Source organism: Saimiri boliviensis, chromosome X (assembly GCF_048565385.1).
Source record: "Saimiri boliviensis isolate mSaiBol1 chromosome X, mSaiBol1.pri, whole genome shotgun sequence".
Classification (NCBI taxonomy): domain Eukaryota; kingdom Metazoa; phylum Chordata; class Mammalia; order Primates; family Cebidae; genus Saimiri; species Saimiri boliviensis.
Genome location: NC_133470.1, coordinates 107,158,116 through 107,164,115, shown reverse-complemented (window position 1 = coordinate 107,164,115; position 6,000 = coordinate 107,158,116).

Below are 6,000 nucleotides of genomic sequence, written 5' to 3'. Positions count from 1 at the left end.
ATCCTTATGTAGTGCAAGGTGCACTCAGCCAGGGCTCAGGATCTGACTCAGTCTGTGACCACTGAAGTGAACCAAGCTAACTGGCCTACACAGGACTCTAGCCAGATCCACTAGGTCTCACTAGCAAAGTTCCTGAACCATAATCACTGATAATGTTTGAATATATGTCCCCACCAAATCTGATGTTGAAATATAATCCCCAATGTTGAAGGTGGGGCCTGGAGGGAGGTGTTTGGGTCACTGGGGCAGATCCCTCACGGTTTAGTACTGCCCTCGTGATAGTCAGTGAGTTCTCAGGAGATCTGGTTGTTTAAAAGTGTGTGGCACCTCCTTCTCCAGTCTGCTGTTCTCACTTCTGCCATGTGAGATACCTATTCTCTCTTTGCCTTCTGCCATGATTGTAAGTTTACTGAGGCCTTCCCATAAGCAGACGCCAGCACTATGCTTTTCACACAGCCCACAAAACTGTAAGCCAAACAAACCTCTTTTCTCTGTAAATTACTCCGTCTCAGGTATTTCTTCATAGCAATCCAAGATTGGCCTAATACAGAAAATTGATATCAAAGAAACGGGGCATTGCTATAAAGATAACTGAAACTGTGGAAGCAGTTTTGGAACTAGGCAATAGGCAGAAGTCGGAAGAGTTTGGAGGGCTCCAAAGTAGACAGGAAGATGAGGGGTTTGGAACTTCTTACACACTAGTTAAATGGTTATGACCCAAATGCTATTTGTGATGTAGACAGTGAAGTCCAGGCTGCTGAGGTCTCAGATGGAAATGAGAAACTTTTTGGGAACTGGAGCAAAGGTCACCTGTATTATGCCTTAACAAAGAACTTGGCTGTATCGTGTCCATGACCTAGGGATCTGTATAGGTTTGAAGTTCAGATTGATGGTTTAGGGTATCTGACAGAAGAAATGTCTAAGCAGCAATACATTCAAGAGGTGCCCTGCTGCTTCTAACAATCCATGCTCAGGTGTGGGAGTAAAGGCATGACTCAATGCTGGAATTCGTATTTAAACAGGAAGCAGAGTGTGGTTTGGAAAATCTGTACCCTGGCTATGTGGTAGAAAAGAAAAGCCCAATTTCAGGGGATTCAAGCAGGCTGTGGAGTAACTACTTGCTAGAGATATTTGCATAACTAAAAAAGACCCAAGTACTAATAGCCAAGACAATAAGGAAAGCATTTCAGAGATCTTCAAGAGGCAGCCCCTCCCATCGCAGGCTCTGAGGCCTAAGAGGACTGAATGGTTTCATGGGCCAGGGCCAGGGATAGGGATCCCTGGCCTGTGCAGCCTCTGGACACTTGTTCTCACATCCTGGCCACTCCAGCTCCAGCCTTGGCTCAAAGGGCCCCAGATACAGCTCCGGCTGCTGCTTCAGAAAAGGCAAGCTGTAAGCCTTGGCAGCTTCTATGTAGCATTAAGCCTGTACATGTGTGGGGTGCAGGAGTGAAGGAGGCTTGGCAGCCTCCACCTAGATTTCAGAAGATGTATAGGAAAGCCTGGGTGCCCAGGCAGAGCCTGCTGCAGGGCCAGAGCCCTCATGGAAAACCTCTGCTAGGGCAGTGCAGAGGGGAAACATGGGGTTGGCGCCCCCATGTAGAGTCTCTACTGGGGTTGCTGCCTAGTGGGGCTGTGGGAAGGGGGTCCCAGTCCTTCAAACCTCAGAATGGTAGACCCACCAACAGCTTGCACCCTGCACCTGGAAAAGCTACAGGCACTCACCAACTGTGAGAGCAGCTGCAGGGGCTGAACCCAGCAAAGCTACAGGGCCAGAGCTACCCAAGGCCTTGGGAGCCCACCCCTTGTGTCAATGGGGCCTGGATGTGGGACATGGAGTCAAAGGACATTATTTTGGAGCTTTGACATTTAGAGGCTGTCCTGCTGGGTTTCAAACTTGCATGGGGCCTGCAGCCCTTTATTCTGCCCAGTTTATCCCGTTTGGAATGAAAGTGTTTACTCAATGCCTATCCCCTCATTGTATTTTGGAAGTAAATCACTTGTTTTTTTTTTTTTTTACAGGCTCACAGGTGGAAGGAACAAGGAACTCATTTCCAGATGAGACTCTGGATTTTAGACTTTTGAGTTAATGCTGAAATGACTTAAGACTTTGGGGGACTGTTGGGAGGAGAGAACTGCATTTTGCAAGGTGAAATGGACATGAGATTTGGGGGGGCAAGGTAGAATGATATACATGTCCCTGCCAAATTTCCTGTTGAATTGTAATCCTCAATGTTGGAATTGGGGTCTGGTGGGAGATGTTTGAGTCATGGGGGTGGATCTCTCATATATTGGTGTTGTCCTTGCATTAGTGAGTGACTTCTCATGAGATCTGGTTGTTAAAAAGTGTATGGCACTTCCCCTCACTGTCTCTCTTGCTCCCAGTCCTGCTATGTGAAATGCCTCTTCTCTCTTCGCCTTCCTCCATGAGTGTGAGCTTCCTGAGGCCTCCCCAAAAGCAGACGCCAACACTATGCTTCCGTACAGCCTGCAGAACTGTGAGCCGATTAAACCTCTTTTCTTTATAAATTACCCAGCCTCAAGTATCTCTTTATAGCAACGCAAAATGGCCTAACACAATCACCAACAAATTTCACAAGAAGAAGGAGAAGCCATGGGCAGCTGTGAGCTGCTGAAAAGGAGCTGACCAGTGGACCTACCAACCATACCAAAGGGACGTCCAACCCTCACCCTGAGGAAAGAAACTCCCTTTTCTGATGCCTGGCTGTCTGGGTGAGGAGGTCTTGGGCCTCATAGCACCAAAGATCAGCTTTCATTAAATGAGCTCTTGCCCCCTTCTCTGTGACCACACACACAGAGGCAGTGTAGCTTTGTATCAAAGCAGGGCAGATGTGATGGACGAGGTACCCAGCAGCACCAGAGCAGCCTTCTGGGGCTGGAAAATTACCCTCCATTTAGAGCACTCCTTTCAAGTTAAGGATGGGGAGGCTGGGCCACACAATGGTGGAGTTTAGCATCAACTCCACAAACTTGGGTTGAGCCCATTAGTTGCTGGGCTCTGTCCTGGATAGGACATTTATAAAAAGCAAGCCCCCGCCCTTGGGGATGGGTGACCTCAGAAAGAAGAATTGTTAAGAAAGCAAAAGATTAATGTGAGGCTTTGAGAGTAGAAGCTCCAATAAAATGTTACGGGAGTCCCCAGGATGGAGGGATGAATTTGAGGTGATGAGGGCTTGGGAGATGAGATGACTTTTGAGCTGGACTTTGATGGGTGGAGAGAATGTGGACAAGAAGAGATGGACAATGTTAGGGAAGAGGGCCTTGGCCACTGAGCTGAAGAGACTGAATTCTATCCTGAGGGCAGTGGGAGCCATGGAGGATCTTCAGATCGGGGTGACAGTCCGGCCCAATGGAACGAGCATGGGCTTTTAAGTCCCCCAGACCCAGGTTCGAGTCCCAGCTCTGTCACAGGTCAGCTTGGACCAGGGCAAAGTCACTTTTTTTTCTCCAAGCCTGTCTTCTCTTCTGCTGGTGAGAACCCTGCCTGTCTCCCAGCATGAGATGCTGGAACCTGACTCGAGGGTATGAAGGGAATTTGGAAGCAGCGATCACATGCTGTGCCCACAAGGCCAAGTGTCCCCAGTCCCTCAGCCTCTGAGGTCACATGAATGGTTAGATTGGGCACGTGCTAGCTCAAAAGTCTCCTTCCCACCCACAGAACTGCAAAACCTCAGGTACTGTTTTATGATTTCATCCTCAGTGACTTGGGACATCCTCAGGGGATACTCTGTAGTGCTCACAGCCCCTTGGGTCTCTGACTTTCCTGTTGCCACTGGCTATTCCAGGCCATGGTGCTGTCTGCCCGTGCTCCCTTAGGCTGCTTTTTACCTCATTGCTGCCAGTCTGTCCCTAGACCGCTGTCCTTCCCTGCGACCACCGCCCGCAATGCCATCTCTGCACCATTACTGCCAAGGTTCACGCCACCTGTCTTATCTTGGCCTTCATCCAGCTTCCACCCTTCCCTGGGGCTCCCACAACAGAGCGGCTTGTATTCCTGCTGCTAGAATCCCTTGCGTGCTCATCGCTTTTATATGCATTTTCTCATTCACACTCACGACATAAGTTGTTATTGTGACCTCAGCTGTGATTCAGAACACCTAGTGGTTGTCACCTGGTGGGAGAACCCGTAAGTCAGGAAGGTGTATTCTGATGGAAGTCAAGGAGGCAATGGTGTCTAGAGAGAGGGCAGACTCTGGTTGGAAGTCAGGGTGATAAGCCTGGAGTGGCATCAGGGTGCAAAATCAGAGGCACAGTCAGGAGGTACTCCAGAGAGGATCACCTCCAATTTCAGAATTTGGCCTTTAGGCTAGCCTTGGACCAAAAAGTAAAACAAGAAGTCCACTGCCTCAGCAGGCCACAGCAAGAGGCCACTGACTCATAACATCTTCCAAACCACTTTGATACAAAGACTCAGCCATTCAACCCTCCCCTCTTTGAATCATTTCTTTCCACTTCAAGGCTATTGCCAACTTGGGTTGAAGTCTCTCAACTGATGAGTAAAGACAGTGGTTTCGAGATAGGGAGATAAGGAAGGAGCTGATGAAGGCAAGAGAGCTTATCTTTGCCACCAGGGCTAAGGCTGGGAAGCAGAGGGATGAAATCAGAGGGGTGAGTATTATGTGGGGAACATCCCTGGGCAGAGTCCAGAAGATGGGGGTGGAATCCCCACTTAGTTTGTTTCCTTCTGAGGTTGACCCTTCAGCTCAGCTGACCTTTGCTATAACGACTGCCATTTCAGCAGTGCTGGATGCCAGGAAGAGAAAGAACAAAGTACAGATGAGACCAGATGAGACTGGCTTTACTTAGTTCTAGCATGTGAGTCAATGAGCATTTGTAGAACATTCACTCATGCCTCTGTGAGGCATGTTTTCAGAGCGTCACAAACAGCCTATCGAATCCTCATAACACCCCTAAGAAGTTAGTACTATCGTACTCCATTTCACAGGTGAGGACACAGAGAGATAAAGTCACTTGTCCAAGATCACACAGCTAGTGGGTGTCAGAGCTGGGACTGAAACTCAGGCAGATCAGCTCCTGAGTCAGTGTTCCGAGGCTCAATTCACTGACAGAAAGACAGGACCATGTTTGTCCTCAAAGGCCACCTTCAAGGGACCTCCGCTGCACAATCCCATCAGCTCTACCTGCTTGTGAGAAGGCAGGGGCCTTTGAGGACACATTTCTCAGTGCTCTGGTCTCTGGGAGTAATTTCATTACCAGCCCTGGAAGGGGTGGGAGAGAGGAGCCCTGGGCAAAGGCTTCGGGAGCTTCAGCAGTTATTGAATGACAGCGTTCTCGAGTTCTTGTCCGTGCTCCGTCCTCTGAGGCTGCGGGCTCCTGTTTTTATTCCTGAGAATGAAGTTCACTGAGCTGCCTCTCTCATTTTCACCCTGCCCTTTCAGTGAGTCCCATAAAGGTCTCCTTTCCCTCTTCAAAATGGCCTATTTTGTCATTCTTGAGTGGATTGTTGAAAGCTGCTTTAAACTTGATGTGGACATAAGTGTACAGTAAATCCATTAAAAATAGAAACAAAAGGAATGGCGGCCAGGCATGGTGGCATGCACCTGTGGTCCCAGTTACTAAGGAGGCTGAGGCTAGAGAATCCTTCGAGCCTGGGAGGCTGAGGTTGCAGTGAACCAAGCTCATGCCACTGCCCTCCAGCATGAGCAACAGAGTGAGACCCTATTTCAAAAATAAATAAATAAATAAATAAAACAAAAGGAATGGGCGGTTTGTCCCAGGGGTCCTCCAGGCTAGGTGAGCACCCATCCGCATTGGGTCTGTTTGTCTCTCTGGGACATCGCCTTTCTCGAGCCCAAAGAGCATTTACTAGGAGCTGCCTTGACCCTGCCCTCTGATTCAGCTGGGCATGAAGACAAGGCAGGTCTCACATTCTCCACTTCCCTCATGGGGATTTGTGCTGTTTACGAGTGACCTACACTTCAGGGTAATCAAATCCCTGTTCTAGAAGCTACGGCAGAA